Raw genomic sequence first — 19,300 nt, forward strand, 5'->3', positions numbered from 1 at the left:
TGGCATGTACAAAGTCTAGTATAATGATTAGCCTCATATACATTGTCTATCGATGTAGTTTTAACATTGAGAACATGTAGCTGAACAATAAGTAAACAACATGTGACATGTAGACAACATGTGATTTAAGAGATTCTCTGCTTCAGCTACACAACGTTAAGGGGTGAATTGCAAATGCCCATAAGGTTAATGCCATCATACTGTAGGCCAGTGGTTCCCAACTCCAGTCCTTGAGTACCCCCAAATAGGGGGTACTCCAGGGAACCTTCAATAAATTCCCTGGTATTCCCAAAATCCCAGTTGACGGTTTACCTGAATCAGGAGGGCAATAAGCAGGAAATCCGGGATCCTCCAACCAGGATTTCAGGAAAACTACTTTATATATATATATATATATTGGCGCCCCGGTCTAGCACACCTGATTCAACTTGTCACCAAATCATCTGGCCCTTAAAGTGGCTACAACCAAAATGTCTGCTGTTGAGGGTACTGGAGGACCAGAGTTGGGAAACACTACTGTAGGCCTATGGTGCTTTGGCATTGCATGCCATTATAGTCAGCTGCAAAATGGGTTCACATGGCTGATATTCAGAGATAACTTGGCAATCAAATAAAACAAAACTTAAGAGAACTTAAAACTGAACAAAAATGTACTGTTAATTTGCAAATACAACATAGAAAAACACAGACAAATTAGAGACAAATTCCCTTCCCCTCTTTATTGCAAGATTTTGATCTGTGATGAATCAACATTAACACTAGTTCCTCTTGAATAATATTTTTAAGTTAACAATTAAAACAACTTTAAACACTTCACTTCAAAAAGTGTACAAGTAAGCTAACTCATATGTAAAGGTTAGATATCTTAGTAACAAATAGGTTATTATTACTAAAGCATAATTTCAGATGAAAAAAAAAAGACAATACCTGAGGTGGCCAACCTCGCTTAACTGATCGCTGTTCTATATGTTAAACAGACTTCTGTTCCAGCACAGAAATAGCACAATTGATTATCAACTAATTAGGTTTGATTATTTGAATCACGTGTGTTATTGCAGGGCTAGAACAGAATCCTGCACAACCAGCAGGGTTGGCCTGCTCAAGTTGTAATAGGTTTATACTTACATTGTGTGTGACTATTAAACTGTATTTTTGTTTACAACATTGCTAACATAGGTACTCATAACCCATGTTATACAACAGTGGTCACCAACCGGACGATCACGATCGACTGGTGTCTGAAGGTAGAACTACCCAGTAGGCCCAGAGAGCAAATCAAGTGCACCTATAGGCCTACCGCTGGCCAATCAGATAGCTCAGATCACCGTGTCGGCAGTTTCTCACGCCACAGACATTAAAAAAAGAAGCCTCGAACGCACAGCAAAGTTGATAATGTGAAATTTCAAAACGTTTAAAACCATGACTGGAGAGAAAACGAATACAGCAAAGAAGTGCTGTTTTTATGATTAAGTTCATGTTTAAGTTGTTATTCAGCACTGTCAACACTTTGGTGAACACTTTTATAAGCCATAAAATGCGCGTTTCGATAAGCTTGAGTTGTTATTTGCAGTTTGTCTTTTTTAATATCGAGGATTTATTACACTTTCTATGGTCATAGGAGTAACAACATGAATTGGTGCATGAGGCAGAAATAATGCATTGTGACTTAAGTTTGAGCATCAGATGGAAGACTGTGTCCCCTTTTCTCAGCGTAAGAGGAGGTACGGTGAATCAGGTGAGGCAGCCTCACCACTGCACCCTCCCCTCAGACTGACCAGCAGACACAGGCCATCAGTCCAGTAAAAAAATAAGCAAATGATTATGCTCACTCAGCTGTGCCTCACAAGTAATAAAACACATGGTCTATTACCAGTGTGATAATGTAGCTAAAATGTTTAAATATAATTTAAAATTGGTCTGAGAAGAACACATTGGCAGGGCAATTCAAGCTTTGCCAATATGCAGTGATAATGTATCGGGCCTATAGTCTACTGCGCAAACCTCATTGCTACAGACCTGTTTTTAATTGGTTAATGTTGCTTAGGCTTATATGTTTTACGCAATGCTTTTAAAAAATCTGAGGGATAGATCTCGGCTTGCATTTTGAATCAGAAAGTGATTTCGACTCAGAAAAGGTTGGTCACCACTGGTATACAAGGATGTACACTTATTCTCTTGGAACATTCACTGGGACCTCTTCATCTGCAGACAGGATTTCACAGCTCTCTGTATCTGATGACAGAAAACATCACAAAGAAACAGGCTTCATTACACAGCACTGAATATCATGTTGCTATATCTCTGTCCTCACAGTTTGTCTCGCTAGGGACTACAACTAGAGGATATGATTTGATTTCATTTGATTTGATAATGTCCTCCCACAAAGGTTTCTGCCATATCCAGCGTAGCCTACTCTCTTCTTTCTCTGACAGCTGGAGCTGCTAGCATAAACTCACCCAAATCCGTACAAATGTGTGCAACCGCAACATTCAAACGAGGCTACAAAGAAAACGAATGGGACTATAGCGACTGTGTTGACGTCAAAATCGGGGGTGTGAACTATGTTTCTATTCAAGCGTTGATCGACATGGTAATGGCTCTGTAGTATTGGAGAAAAGTTGAAAAGATGGACCCTCCGTTACACCTTGATGTGTCATGTCGTAACGTACAGTACGCATAAAGCAACTATTTCTGCCTTACAATCTCACTCCACCAGGTGTAGCACTTCTATCATCCTTTAAAAACAAGAAATGGACAGTGACGGGGGTAAGGGGGTACCTAGTCATTTTTTGCGTCCTCATCGCATGCGACCATCATTCTCAAAGCCGCTGTTTACTTCTAAGATCACTTTAGCACCGCCCTAAAAATCCGATTAAAATTTGAAACAAACCTTCAAATAGGTATGTAATGACACATTATATAAACTCTTTATAGTGTTTTATTTACATTTTAGAGGCGATCAGTTGGACAGTTCGGGTGAAAAAAAGCAATTTTCCCACACAACATCTCTCCGTCTCACTATCACGCATTAGTTTCGCTTCCCCACACGCCATTTTTAAAAAGACCCGATGGGGCTAATTGCCTGCTTGAATTATGCAGAAACTGGCAGTGTTTAGGTCATGTCATTGATTCTGTTGGAATGGGGAGAAATTGTGCTTTACAATGGTATTGACATGACAGTTGATCTGGAAGTATTACGTTTTTGGGGCGAGAAAATAAGGGCAATTGTACTGACCAAAGCGATGTACGAGTTTATGTGAGTTTACGTTAGTTAATCCATTCACCCTCTTCCATTGCTTTTAGCTAGCTTTTTGAGTTTGTGATTTTAATTTAAAATGATAAATACATCAAGATAGCTAACTAGCAAATATAAACTAGCTGGTGATATGTAATTCACTTAGCTACCTGTATCTATACAGTATGTAAAGTTAGCTAGCTCACCAGCTAACATTATGTTAGCAGCTTATTTGAGTTAGCCTGCACACAAAGTATCGGTAGTAATAATAATATTATATTGTATTTTTTAATTATTTCCTTAATATATTTACTTACTTGAATAGGTTCTCCCATTGCCTCTGTTTTCTAGGTCCTTAGAAAAATAAAATAATGGTCAATCTTCCCGATGTTTTCAGTGGTAGCAAAACGTAGCCACCAATGTGGTTGATTAGGACTTCCACCAGACTGACTCTGATCTTCCAACATGCCACCTGGTGTGGTTGCTAGGTGATTTGTGACACAACTGCTACCCTTCTATAAATGGTTCTACCAAGAACCCTTTTATCAACTAAAGGTTCTTCCTAGAACCCTCTATGAAAGATTCTACAGATAACCTTTTATCTTATGTTATCTTTAAAATTAAGCTCTTTATGACAATACGTTACATATATCATAAGGCCTTTTGTTGAAGGCTTAGTTAAATCATAACACAGTGGTCTGAAACCAAGGCCACATCAGACCTGCAAGTCACATTATGCTGGCTTGCAAAATGTAATCCAGCCAAAGTGAGGATATCGAATAATTGGAACTTTTAATCACCCGCAACCCACATTCAGAATGACTGCAAAAGTAGCGAATATTGATAGATACTGAGACTACATAAATCATCTAAATTGGAATTAACCATCTCAGTAACGGGTCCAATTTATACAACTACTAACATATTTGTTTAGAAATGTTTATGTTATTTCTCTTTGTGTAGCATAAGATTAATCAACCAATCAATGCACATGCATAAACACAGATATTGCAACAAACAATTCTGTAAATCAACCTTCAATAAAGGATGCTGGGAAATACAGTAATGATGGGTGTGATTGAGTGTTTTTCTATTTATGTATTTATTTTTGCCAGAGGGGCTTGTTGAAACCAAGGATTCTTTCTCAGATGAGCCATGCATACACATCAATACACTAAAAGTAAAAGAGTCATATAAAAACTAAACATTCTTCAGTAAAAAGGTCCTCTATCAGCATTTTGAATTGTCCTTGAGGCACCTGGTTTAGATCTTATCTGTCAGAAAGATATAAGTTCGTCTCTGTGGATGGTTTGTCCTCTGACAAATCCATTTTAAGTTTTGGTGTTCCTCAAGGTTCCGTTTTAGGACCACTATTGTTTTCACTACATATTCTACCTCTTGGTGTTGACATTGTGTTTCCAAATGACAACTTCCACTGCTATGCGGATGACACACAGCTGTGCATGTCAATGAAACATGGTGAAGCCCCAAAATGGCCTACTCTGTGTATGCTACAGTCACAAGACATAGGCCTCCTTATTGTCCCTAGAATTTCTAAGCAAACAGCTGGATGCAGGGCTTTCTCCTACAGACCTCTATTTTAATGGAATGGTCTGCCTATCCATGCGAGAGACGCAGACTCGGTCTCGACCTTTAAGTCTTTACTTAAGACTCATCTCTTCAGTAGGTCCTATGATTGAGTGTAGTCTGGCCTAGGGGTGCAAAAGTAAACGGCAAGACACTGGAGTGACGAACCGCACTTGCCGTCTCCCCTCTCGCCACTGCGATTTTTTGCCCTGACCATATTACGGGGGCTGAGTCACTGGCTTACTTGTGCTCTTCCATGCCATCCCTAGGAGGGGTGCGTCATTTGAGTGAGTTGAGTCACTGACGTGATCTTCCTGTCTGGTTTTACACCCTTTCGGGCTCATGCGGTGGCGGAGATCTTCATGGGCTATACTCAGCCTTGTCTCAGGGTAGTAAGTTGGTGGTCTGTTGATATCCCTCTAGTGGTGTGGGGGCTGTGCTTTGGCAAAGTGGGTGGTGTTATATCCTGCCTGGTTGGCCCTGTCCGGGGATAACGCCAGACGAGGCAACAGTGTCCCCTACCCTCGCTGTCTCAGCCTCCAGTATCTATGCTGCAATTGTCTATGTGCTGGGGGGTTAGGGTCAGTCTGTCCTATCTGGGGAAATTCTCCTGTCTCATTTTTTATTTATTTTTTTATTTCACCTTTATTTAACCAGGTAGGCTAGTTGAGAACAAGTTCTCATTTGCAACTGCGACCTGGCCAAGATAAAGCATAGCAGTGTGAACAGACAACACAGAGTTACACATGGAGTAAACAATTAACAAGTCAATAACACAGTAGAAAAAAAGGGGAGTCTATATACATTGTGTGCAAAAGGAATGAGGAGGGAGGCGAGTAATTACAATTTTGCAGATTAACACTGGAGTGATAAATGATCAGATGGTCATGTACAGGTAGAGATATTGGTGTGCAAAAGAGCAGAAAAGTAAATAAATAAAAACAGTATAGGGATGAGGTAGGTAAAAATGGGTGGGCTATTTACCGATAGACTATGTACAGCTGCAGCGATCGGTTAGCTGCTCAGATAGCAGATGTTTGAAGTTTGTGAGGGACATAAAAGTCTCCAACTTCAGCGATTTTTGCAATTCGTTCCAGTCACAGGCAGCAGAGAACTGGAACGAAAGGCGGCCAAATGAGGTGTTGGCTTTAGGGATGATCAGTGAGATACACCTGCTGGAGCGCGTGCTACGGATGGGTGTTGCCATCGTGACCAGTGAACTGAGGTAAGGCGGAGCTTTACCTAGCATGGACTTGTAGATGACCTGGAGCCAATGGGTCTAGCGACGAATATGTAGCGAGGGTCAGCCGACTAGAGCATACAAGTCGCAGTGGTGGGTGGTATAAGGTGCTTTAGTGACAAAACGGATGGCACTGTGATAAACTGCATCCAGTTTGCTGAGTAGAGTGTTGGAAGCAATTTTGTAGATGACATCGCCAAAGTTGAGGATCGGTAGGATAGTCAGTTTTACTAGGGTAAGTTTGGCGGCGTGAGTGAAGGAGGCTTTGTTGCGGAATAGAAAGCCGACTCTTGATTTGATTTTCGATTGGAGATGTTTGATATGAGTCTGGAAGGAGAGTTTACAGTCTAGCCAGACACCTAGGTACTTATAGATGTCCACATATTCAAGGTCGGAACCATCCAGGGTGGTGATGCTGGTCAGGCGTGCGGGTGCAGGCAGCGAACGGTTGAAAAGCATGCATTTGGTTTTACTAGCGTTTAAGAGCAGTTGGAGGCCACGGAAGGAGTGTTGTATGGCATTGAAGCTTGTTTGGAGGTTAGATAGCACAGTGTCCAAGGACGGGCCGGAAGTATATAGAATGGTGTCGTCTGCATAGAGGTGGATCAGGGAATCGCCCGCAGCAAGAGCAACATCATTGATATAAAAAGAGAAAAGAGTCGGCCCGAGAATTGAACCCTGTGGCACCCCCATAGAGACTGCCAGAGGACCGGACAGCATGCCCTCCGATTTGACACACTGAACTCTGTCTGCAAAGTAATTGGTGAACCAGGCAAGGCAGTCATCTGAAAAACCGAGGCTACTGAGTCTGCCGATAAGAATATGGTGATTGACAGAGTCGAAAGCCTTGGCAAGGTCGATGAAGACGGCTGCACAGTACTGTCTTTTATCGATGGCGGTTATGATATCGTTTAGTACCTTGAGCGTGGCTGAGGTGCACCCGTGACCGGCTTGAAACCAGATTGCACAGCGGAGAAGGTACGGTGGGATTTGAGATGGTCAGTGACCTGTTTGTTGACTTGGCTTTCGAAGACCTTAGATAGGCAGGGCTGGATGGATATAGGTCTGTAACAGTTTGGGTCCAGGGTGTCTCCACCTTTGAAGAGGGGGATGACTGCGGCAGCTTTCCAATCCTTGGGGATCTCAGACGATATGAAAGAGAGGTTGAACAGGCTGGTAATAGGGGTTGCAACAATGGCGGCAGATAGTTTCAGAAATAGAGGGTCCAGATTGTCAAGCCCAGCTGATTTGTACGGGTCCAGGTTTTGCAGCTCTTTCAGAACATCTGCTATCTGGATTTGGGTCAAGGAGAACCTGGAGAGGCTTGGGCGAGTAGCTGCGGGGGGGGGGGGGCTGTTGGCCGAGGTTGGAGTAGCCAGGCGGAAGGCATGGCCAGCCGTTGAGAAATGCTTGTTGAAGTTTTCGATAATCGTGGGTTTATCGGTGGTGACCGTGTTACCTAGCCTCAGTGCAGTGGGCAGCTGGGAGGAGGTACTCTTGTTCTCCATGGACTTCACAGTGTCCCAGAACTTTTTGGAGTTGGAGCTACAGGATGCAAATTTCTGCCTGAAGAAGCTGGCCTTAGCTTTCCTGACTGACTGCATGTATTGGTTCCTGACTTTATATGCCATTTAGCAGACGCTTTTATCCAAAGCGACTTACAGTCATGTGTGCATACATTCTACGTATGGGTGGTCCCGGGAATCGAACCCACTACCCATGGCGTTATAAGCGCCATGCTCTACCAACTGTGCTACAGAAGGACTTCCCTGAACAGTTGCATATCGCGGGGACTATTCGATGCTATTGCAGTCCGCCACAGGATGTTTTTGTGCTGGTCGAGGGCAGTCAGGTCTGGAGTGAACCAACCAATATCTGTTCTTAGTTCTGCATTTTTTGAACGGAGCATGCTTATCTAAAATGGTGAGGAAGTTACTTTTAAAGAATGACCAGGCATTCTCAACTGACGGTATGAGGTCAATGTCCTTCCAGGATACAAGGGCCAGGTCGATTAGAAAGGCCTGCTCACAGAAGTGTTTTAGGGAGCGTTTGACAGTGATGAGGGGTGGTCGTTTGACTGCGGCTCCGTAGCAGATACAGGCAATGAGGCAGTGATCGCTGAGATCCTGGTTGAAGACAGCGTAGGTGTATTTGGAGGGCCAGTTGGTCAGGATGATGTCTATGAGGGTGCCCTTGTTTACAGATTTAGGGTTGTACCTGGTGGGTTCCTTGATGATTTGTGTGAGATTGAGGGCATCTAGCTTAGATTGTAGGACTGCCGGGGTGTTAAGCATATCCCAGTTTAGCTAGCTAAAACAGTAGCTAAAACAGTAGGTGAGACAACAACAGCTAATCAGCTAGCACAACAACAGCAGGTAAAATGGCGTTGACAAGGCAGGGAGGGTCGGACTAACTACACACAGAGCCTGAGTGCGGCTGGGGCCGACAGATAAAACATAAACAAGCAGAATGGAGTACCGTGATTAATGGACAGTCCAGCATGCATCAGCTATGTAGCCAAGTGATCAGTGTCCAGGGGGCAGCGGTGGTTGGGGAAGGAAAGCTGGACTGGCGAGTATTATCCAGGTAAAAAAAACTGGCTGGCTGTGCCAAAGAAAAAAGCTGCTAGCAGTGGCTAACAATGACTAAATAGCTTGTAGCTAGTTAGCTGGTTAGCTTCTGGAGGTTCTTGAGTGTGTTCTAAAAATGTAAAATAATAGCGATTCCGTATCACATTGGGTGATGCAGGTTACCGGAAGGTATAAACAAATTAAAAATCGAAAAGAGATTGAAAGTAAATATGGGTCCAGTGAGTGTTTGGGACACGGCGATTCAGACGGTTAGCAGGCCTGTGCTAACAAACAATTTGTAGGCCGGGGCTAAACAAGGTAGCTGTTAGCGGACCGGGGCTAAACAAGGTAGCAGTTAGCGGACCGGGGCTAAACAAGCTAGCAGTTAGCAGGCCGAATTAGTAAGCAAGGAGATAGCAAGGGCTAGAAAGTTAGCCTTTGGGGGGCGTCGCGATAGAGTGAGTCTGTTTATGCCTCTTCATGCGGTGACATCGATAGACCGGTCGTGGGTCCGGATATTGTAGCCCAGGAGTATGCTTCGGTGGTAGCACAGGAGCTCTGGCCGGGCTAGCTTCAAGCTAAGTGGGTGGAAACGCTAGCCAGGAGTAATCATCCGGGGTTGCGGTTAGCTAGTTAGCTAGTCATCTGGTGTCCTGTGTGAACTTAAGCCTGCTCCCTCCAATTCTCCTCTCTCTCTCTGGGGACCTGAACCCTAGGAAAATGGTCGTTCTGCTGATCCAGCCTGCGGCTATGGAACCCTCACCTGTTCACCGGACGTGCTACCTTGTTCCGGACCTGCTGTTTTAGACCCCCCACCTCTCTCTCAAGGAAGCATCATGCAAAATATATTGGCACACTCCACTTACCAAGACCATTACCAAATAAGGTGTGCTTTCACCTGCTTTTATAGATAAGCCTTGAGGTGGTACCACCCAGTATACGCATTTCATACTGAACTGAAGCAAATCTACATAACTCCAGAACAGTCAAAATTGACAAGAGAATCAACTTGTTTCATTATAACTATGCCTAAAACATCTGGTTTTCAATATTCTCTCTCGCTCTCTCTCATGAAAAGCCGAGTGACATTTACTCCTACAATGCTGACCTGTTGCACCCGCTACTGTGATTATTATTTGACACTGCTGGTCATCTATGAACATCTTGAAGAACGATCTGTCCTTTATGGACATCTACTCTTATAATGTCCACCCGGCACAGCCAGAAGAGCACTGGCCACTCCTCAGAGATTGGTTCCTCTCTAGGTTTCTTCGTAGGTTCCTGCCTTTCTATGGAGTTTTTCCGAGCCAACATGCTTCTACACCTACATTGCTTGCTGTTTGGGGTTTTAGGCTGATTTTCTGTATAAGCACTTGGTGACATCTGGTGATGTAAAAAAAGCTTTATAAATACATTTGATTTGATTTGACCAATTCATCCAATTTTAGGGATCTTTGGAGATTATTCCACAAGTAAGCTGTAAAAAAAAACTAAAAGCAGATTTTCCTAACTCAGTGGAGATAGAAGGGATCTCCAGAGTTAGCCATCCCTGAGACCAGGTCTGGTATCTCGTATGTCTATAAATTAACAATGAAGTAAGGTACAGCGAAGTTTATGCAGGAGGGCTTTGTATTATTATTATTTTTTTACTATATTCAGAGTAAAAATGATACAATCACACTTAACTGCAGTATATTGGGGTTCTTTAAGAGTCAATGAGTGTTAATTCAACTCCTGAATGAACATTGGAAAACGGTACACTGAAAACCACTAGGTAACACAGGTCAATTTGCTGTGTACCATGCAATACACACACTGTTGGATTGCTCAGACTCTCTTCTATGCTCCTACTCTCTGCCCCCAAAAAACACAAAAATACTAATTTAAAATACGAAAATCATGGTAAAGATATCAACTATGTCAGTACGGTATGTAAAATGATTAAGGGATTACCAGATACAAACATTCCCATAATATACACTATATATACAAAAGTATGTGGACAACCCTTCCAATTAGGGGAGGTCCATACAGAAATGGTTTGTCAAGATCGGTGTGGAAGAACTTGACTGGCCTGCATAGAGCCCTGACCACAACCCCATTGAACACCTTTGGGGTGAATTAGAACGCTGACTTCAAGCCAGGCCTAATAGGCTAACATCAGCGCCCGAAATCACTAATGCTCTTGTGGCTGAATGGAAGAAAGTCTCCGCAGCAATGTTCCAACATCTAGTGGAAAGCCTACCCAGAAGAGTGGAGAAGAGTGGAGACTGTTATAGCAGCAAAGGGGGGGACGAACTCCATATTAATGCCCATGATTCTGGAATGTTCAACGAGCAGGTGTCCACACACTTTTGGTTATGTAGTGTAGGTACAGCTTAAAACATCTCACACCTATTTTTTTTATTGGATTACTCAAACTGATGTCATGACGTTTCATTTAACATTTACATTTAAGTCATTTAGCAGACGCTCTTATCCAGAGCGACTTACAAATTGGTGCATTCACCTTATGACATCCAGTGGAACAGCCACTTTACAATAGTGCATCTAAATCTTTTAAGGGGGGGGGGTGAGAAGGATTACTTTATCCTATCCTAGGTATTCCTTAAAGAGGTGGGGTTTCAGGTGTCTCCGGAAGGTGGTGATTGACTCCGCTGTCCTGGCGTCGTGAGGGAGTTTGTTCCACCATTGGGGAGCCAGAGCAGCGAACAGTTTTGACTGGGCTGAGCGGGAACTGTACTTCCTCAGTGGTAGGGAGGCGAGCAGGCCAGAGGTGGATGAACGCAGTGCCCTTGTTTGGGTGTAGGGCCTGATCAGAGCCTGGAGGTACTGAGGTGCCGTTCCCCTCACAGCTCCGTAGGCAAGCACCATGGTCTTGTAGCGGATGCGAGCTTCAACTGGAAGCCAGTGGAGAGAGCGGAGGAGCGGGGTGACGTGAGAGAACTTGGGAAGATTGAACACCAGACGGGCTGCGGCGTTCTGGATGAGTTGTAGGGGTTTAATGGCACAGGCAGGGAGCCCAGCCAACAGCGAGTTGCAGTAATCCAGACGGGAGATGACAAGTGCCTGGATTAGGACCTGCGCCGCTTCCTGTGTGAGGCAGGGTCGTACTCTGCGGATGTTGTAGAGCATGAACCTACAGGAACGGGCCACCGCCTTGATGTTAGTTGAGAACGACAGGGTGTTGTCCAGGATCACGCCAAGGTTCTTAGCGCTCTGGGAGGAGGACACAATGGAGTTGTCAACCGTGATGGCGAGATCATGGAACGGGCAGTCCTTCCCCGGGAGGAAGAGCAGCTCCGTCTTGCCGAGGTTCAGCTTGAGGTGGTGATCCGTCATCCACACTGATATGTCTGCCAGACATGCAGAGATGCGATTCACCACCTGGTCATCAGAAGGAGGAAAGGAGAAGATTAATTGTGTGTCGTCTGCATAGCAATGATAGGAGAGACCATGTGAGGTTATGACAGAGCCAAGTGACTTGGTGTATAGCGAGAATAGGAGAGGGCCTAGAACAGAGCCCTGGGGGGCACCAGTGGTGAGATCGCATGGTGAGGAGACAGATTCTCGCCACGCCACCTGGTAGGAGCGACCTATCAGGTAGGACGCAATCCAAGCGTGGGCCGCGCCGGAGATGCCCAACTCGGAGAGGGTGGAGAGGAGGATCTGATGGTTCACAGTATCGAAGGCAGCCGATAGGTCTAGAAGGATGAGAGCAGAGGAGAGAGAGTTAGCTTTAGCGGTGCGGAGCGCCTCCGTGATACAGAGAAGAGCAGTCTCAGTTGAATGACTAGTCTTGAAACCTGACTGATTTGGATCAAGAAGGTCATTCTGAGAGAGATAGCGGGAGAGCTGGCCAAGGACGGCATGTTCAAGAGTTTTGGAGAGAAAAGAAAGAAGGGATACTGGTCTGTAGTTGTTGACATCGGAGGGATCGAGTGTAGGTTTTTTCAGAAGGGTGCAACTCTCGCTCTCTTGAAGACGGAAGGGACGTAGCCAGCGGTCAGGGATGAGTTGATGAGCGAGGTGAGGTAAGGGAGAAGGTCTCCGGAAATGGTCTGGAGAAGAGAGGAGGGGATAGGGTCGAGCGGGCAGGTTGTTGGGCGGCCGGCCGTCACAAGACGCGAGATTTCATCTGGAGAGAGAGGGGAGAAAGAGGTCAGAGCACCGGGTAGGGCAGTGTGAGCAGAACCAGCGGTGTCGTTTGACTTAGCAAACGAGGATCGGATGTCGTCGACCTTCTTTTCAAAATGGTTGACGAAGTCATCTGCAGAGAGGGAGGAGGGGGGGGAGGGGGAGGAGGATTCAGGAGGGAGGAGAAGGGTTAGAGGCAGATGGTGGAATTTAGAGTGGTAGAAAGTGGCTTTAGCAGCAGAGACAGAGGAGGAAAATGTAGAGAGGAGGGAGCGAAAGGATGCCAGGTCCGCAGGTTTCCCTGTTAGGGGAGGTTTATGACCCCACATAAATACCTTTCCCCCTTTTTCTCTCCACTACAGAATGGACTCTTGGAAAGCCCTTTGTTAACATAGAGAGTGTATTGTAACATCAAAAAGTTGGGGAAAAGAACAATCTTTATGTAATCCAACCAGTTGGAAGTGTCCGTTGGTACTTAGAGAATACGATGTCAGATCAGTTGTTGTCTGGGACATTATTACTGATGATAGGACAACAAACTGTATCTTGGAAAGTCTACACATTCTAGTTATCAGATTCACAGTGAACTGTTGTGCAATTTAAATATTGAAATATGAAACTATTTGTGAAAATATGAAATATACATTTATTTTTTGAAATGAGAGGATTGTTTTCATAAGTGAAATATGCTCAATCAGTGGCCAAGCCCATGTGAATAGGCATTGGTTGGAAATGATGAAACAACACCTTTTCTACATTTCTATAAGAGCCCCCGTGACCCAATTCACAGCGAACTACGCCAACCTCAGCATGAGCTCTGGTTGCGAATGGTTGAACGACTACAACCTAACGAAATTAACATTGTGTTCCCGATGACGTGAGGACTGATGTCCATACGTTTAGAAGGGGGAATTTCAACGTGGAGGTGACGATCGCCACACTGGGAGGATGAATTTGAATACACAAGCCAGAATTATAGCATGAGCTTATAGTATGAACTTTGAACTCTTATTCACTAAAGAAGTGTTACATCCTAGAGTTATCAGCAGCAGTTGTAAACGTGCGTGGCCTAGGAAAGGACGAACAATCTCTTCAGAATGACAGGATACTACAATGTATCCGTTCTACCACACAGCGACGGCACTACAACGTATCTGTTCTACCACACGGCGACGGCACTACAACGTAACCGTTCTACCACAAGGCGACGGCACTACAACGTATCCGTTCTACCACACGGTGACGGCACTACAACGTAACCGTTCTACCACACGGCGACGGCACTACAACGTAACCGTTCTACCACACGGCGACGGCACTACAACGTAACCGTTCTACTACACGGCGACGGCACTACAACGTAACCGTTCTACCACACGGCGACGGCACTACAACGTATCCGTTCTACTACACGGCGACGGCACTACAACGTATCCGTTCTACTACACGGCGACGGCACTACAACGTAACCGTTCTACCACACGGCGACGGCACTACAACGTATCCGTTCTACTACACGGCGACGGCACTACAACGTATCCGTTCTACTACACGGCGACGGCACTACAACGTAACCGTTCTACTACACGGCGACGGCACTACAACGTAACCGTTCTACCACACGGCGACGGCACTACAACGTATCCGTTCTACTACACGGCGACGGCACTACAACGTATCCGTTCTACTACACGGCGACGGCACTACAACGTAACCGTTCTACTACACGGCGACGGCACTACAACGTATCCGTTCTACCACACGGCGACGGCACTACAACGTAACCGTTCTACTACACGGCGACGGCACTACAACGTAACCGTTCTACCACACGGCGACGGCACTACAACGTATCCGTTCTACCACACGGTGACGGCACTACAACGTAACCGTTCTACTACACGGCGACGGCACTACAACGTAACCGTTCTACCACAAGGCGACGGCACTACAACGTAACTGTTCTACCACAAGGCGACGGCACTACAACGTATCCGTTCTACTACACGGCGACGGCACTACAACGTAACCGTTCTACTACACGGCGACGGCACTACAACGTAACCGTTCTACTACACGGCGACGGCACTACAACGTAACCGTTCTACCACACGGCGACGGCACTACAATGTATCCGCCCAGAAATATTCTTCAAATGACAAGGGATATCTCTGCTGGGAAACCCAGCCTTCCATCTTTGACCAATCTATTGAAGCGCAGATCAGAGTAAATATATTTCTTGCATTTTCCTTTTCCGAATGGGCGGTTCTTTAGAATGCATAAGATTCTGTATTTACGATAGCATAGCTTCATAAGGTCCGATAGAGATCCAATCCTTTTGTTCCTCAGTCTTCCCGCGCTTTCATTCAAACCCTACCCCCTTTAATTGTGTAACCAGCCACCATATCGGTTTCGTCAGCTCGGGAAGTTTTCTTTCAGGACATAATCAGTAATCAATGTATGATCCATCCTGTGCATATGTAATTCTGTGTGATTATTTAGGTATTTAGTAAATAAATAATTACCCCAAATTTTGTATTGCTGATTCAACTTGTTAGCCAGGGTTCGTGAAGATAACCAAGAATTGTACGACATTCAGACTGAATAAGGTGACAATTAATAATTGACTTCTATTGATATAAAAATTACCAGGTCTTTAAGAGTTTATTCGGAAGACAACAGATCTATAAACATTCTTCCGTGGTGCCCCGACTTCCTAGTTAATTACATTTACATGATTAGTTTAATCAGGTAATATTAATTAGAGAATTGATTTTATAAAATAGCATGTCAAATCACTTAATCCATAGTAAAGACACGACACTGTTGATGTTAAAGTTTAAACACTGAAGTAAACGCCAATACTCAGACACAGTTTAAAAGACAGAAAACAATACAATAAAAAGCTTATTCAGATTCAGATGTGTTCTATGTAGAACTCTTCCCGCCTTCCAAAGAAACATTCTTGCCTTCCAAAGAATCAAAGAACCCACTCTTCCAAAAGACGGTTCTTAGGATGAAAAAGGGTCTTGGTGCTTTAGTTTAATATCCTTACAAGAGAGCAATGTGGTACGTCCAAAAGACTGCACGACTAAAATGTCTAGGTCATGTCACTCAAGGCATGAAAAATGTCCCTTGAAAGTGGATATGCCTGCTCTGCCTTTGTCCATCCAGCGCTCCCAGGTGACACATCAGACTTCCCCACTTCCATGTCAATTCATGCTCGGTGACTTCAGACACGTCAAAATCAATGAGTTACGACGTAGGGGTTGAGTCTGTAACACTGGCTGTTCCTAGGCAAACAAATAGACTTGGACGTGGGCCATATTGATCGAAGCACGCGGTCGGCCCATCCCATTCCTCTTCACTGTGATCTCTCTCATTTCACGTCTCACCTGCACTTAGCCTGGATAGGCTGTCGCTGTCATGACGGTAACCTCCGCAATCTACAGCTCTCCACAGCATAGAAAGGTTATATAGGCCATGTGCTTACTTTAGTCTCCAATATGGGATCTGTGCTCTACCCTAAACCCTGTGCTGTGCCCTGCCAATCAACACAGGTAGCATCAGGTAGGGCTGTGAAGGCTGTGAAACGAATCTCATGTCCTAGCTTCTCTTTCCTGGCCAGGGTCCCCTTTGAAGGGAACCACATCAATCACAGGATTAAAGCAGTGAAAATGTTCACACAATGTTCACCCACTGATGCTCCAGTATGAGACTGTGTTGACCATTAATATAAATAAATAATATAATAATAACAATAAATGCCATTTAGCAGATCCTTTTTTCCCCAAAGCAATTTACAGTCATGCGCGCATGCATTTTTAAGTATGGGTCGAGATGGGAATCGAACCTACGCCCTTCCAACTGAGCTACAAAGGACCACTTTGCGGTCACCGTGAGTGTGACTCGTGTGCAAATACAGTGCATTCCAAAAGTATTCAGACCCCTCGACTTTAGCCCATAATGACAAAGCAAAAACAGGTGAAGATTTTTTTAGCAAATTTATTTAAAAGAAAAAACAGAAATACCTTATTTACACAAGTATTCAGACCCTTTGCTATGACACTCAAAATGTAGGTGCATGCTGTTTCAATTGATCATCCTTGAGATGTTTCTACATCTTAATTGGAGTCCACCTGTGATAAATTCAATTGATATGACATGATTTGGAAAGGCACACACCCGTCTATATAAGGTCAGAGAGTTTACAGCGTTTACATGTCAGAGCAAAAACCAAGTCATGAGGATGAAGGAATAGTCCGTAGAGATCCGAGACAGAACTGTGTCAGCCCAGATCTAGGGAAGGGTACCAAAAAATATCAGTAGCATTGAAGGTCCCCAAGAACACAGCGGCCTCCCTCCATCATTCTTAAATGCAGAAGTTTGGAACTACCAAGACTCTTCCTAGAGCTGGCCGCCCGGCCAAACTGAACAATGGGGGAGAAGGGCCTTGGTCAAGGAGATGACCAAGAAACCGACGGTCACGCTGACAGAGGTCCGGAGATCCTCTGTGGAGATGGGAGACACTTCCAGAAGGACAACCATCTCTGCAGCACTCCACCAATCAGGCCTTTATGGAAGAATGGATGCATCACTGCCTGGTATGGCAACTGCTCGGCCTTCGACCTCAGGGCACTACAGAGGGTAGTGCATACGGCCCAGTACATCACTGGGGCCAAGCTTCCTGCCAACCAGGACCTCTATACCAGGTGGTGTCAGAGGCAGGCCCTAAAAATTGTCAAAGACTCCAGCTACCCAAGTCATAGGCTGTTCTCTCTGCTACTGCACGGCAAGCTGTACCGGACCGCCAAGTCTAGGACCAAAAGGCTTCTTAACAGCTTAACAGCTGTTGTATTTGGTGCATGTGACAAAAACAATTTGATTTGATTTGATTTGAAAGCCACTCCTCGGTAAATGGCACAAGACAGCCTGCTTGGACTTTGACAAAAGTCACCTAAAGGACTCTCAGACCATGAGAAACAAGATTCTCTTTCCTGATGAAACCAAGATGGAACACTTTGGCCTCAATGCCAAGCATCACGTCTGGAGGAAACCTGGCACCATCCCTACGGTGAAGCATGGTGGTGGCAGCATCATCATGGGGATGTTTTTCTGTGGCAGGGACTGGGAAAAAGGCTTGATGGAAAGATGAACGGAGCAAAGTACTTAGAGATCATTGATGGAAACCTCCTCCAGAGCGCTCAGGACCTGAGACTGTGGAAACGATTCACCTTTCAACAGGAAAATGAACCTAAGCACTCAGCCAAGACGACACAGGAGTGGCTTCTGGAAAAGTCTCTGAATGTCCTTGAGTTGCCCAGCCAGAGCCCGGACTTGAACCTGATTGAACATCTCTTGAGAGACCTGAAAATAGCTGTGCAGCGATGCTCGTCATCCAACCTGGCAGAGCTTGAGAGGATCTGCAGAGAAGAATAGGAACTTCCCAGATACAGGTGTAGACTTGAGGCTGTAATCGCTGGTAAAGGTGCTTCAAGAAAGTGCTAAGTAAAAGGTCTGAAAACTTATGTAAATATGATCAGTTTATATTTAATACATTTGCAAAAATGTTTAAAAAAACAGTTTTTGCTCTGTCATTATGTGGTATTGTGTGTAGATTGAGGAGGAAAAAAACAATTTCATACATTTTAGAAAAAGGCTGTAACTTAACAACATTTGGAAAAAAAATCAAGGATTCTGAATAATTTCCGAATGCACTGTGTCTTAAAAGCATACCCACAAATTACAACAATTTGAGCAATTTTCTTGTTTCTATACCAGACCTTGGTTCAAATGATGGTTATTGGTTAATAGACCAATAACAAAGAGAGTACCAAACCTTTCTGCCAATAACAGCTCATTTCCTGTTTTCCCCTTCCCACTCAGACAGTCCTGGCAAAATTCTCGTTTGATAAATATTTTTTTTGCTAGAAAACTATTTATTACAGTAAGGTACATTGTTACCAAAAAAGTATTTGATATTGATATAAAAATAGCTGCATTGGGCCTTTAAAGACAAACTGCAATTTTGTTTAAAGTTCAGAAAAATTTGGCATCATTGTTTGTTCCTGACAAACAAAATGTAAGAAATACAATTCCCAATAGTGCTGTGGATCATTGAGATAATGTACAGAACAAGTTTGACATCACTTTTTCATGTAGCGTAAGTTTTGAAACTTTAGGCATGGTGTATAAACTAAAGCTAAATATTTAAACCCCTACTTTGGATGCCATGGTATGAAAGAGCGAGGAGATGGATCCCATTCAAATATTAATGGCTTCTCTTTCTATAGAGCTAACAAAAGGCAGAGTTGGATTCAATTCAAGCCCTTCTCAATATGTTATTTTCAAATTGTCAGCAAAAACACTAAAAGACTGGTATTTATTAAAAAGTTGAAAAATCCATGTCGCATATCTCCAGCAAGTAAATTGTGTGATGTACTGCAAAGCCATAGGCGACGCAAAGTGCCATTATGATTTTTCAAGTGCCGTTTTTTTCAGAACTGTTTTCACACTGGTCGAGTCACTGCT

The 19,300-nt window shown here is 44.2% G+C and overlaps 1 protein-coding gene across 4 annotated transcripts in view; it reads right to left on the reverse strand.

Moving 5' to 3' along the window:
• The window catches only part of LOC118372930 (cadherin-22), a 325,996-nt gene that overhangs the window by 145,138 nt on the left and 161,558 nt on the right, over positions 1 to 19,300 (reverse strand). The window lies entirely within an intron of this gene.

The sequence above is a fragment of the Oncorhynchus keta genome, chromosome 21 (assembly GCF_023373465.1).
Source record: "Oncorhynchus keta strain PuntledgeMale-10-30-2019 chromosome 21, Oket_V2, whole genome shotgun sequence".
Lineage (NCBI taxonomy): Eukaryota > Metazoa > Chordata > Actinopteri > Salmoniformes > Salmonidae > Oncorhynchus > Oncorhynchus keta.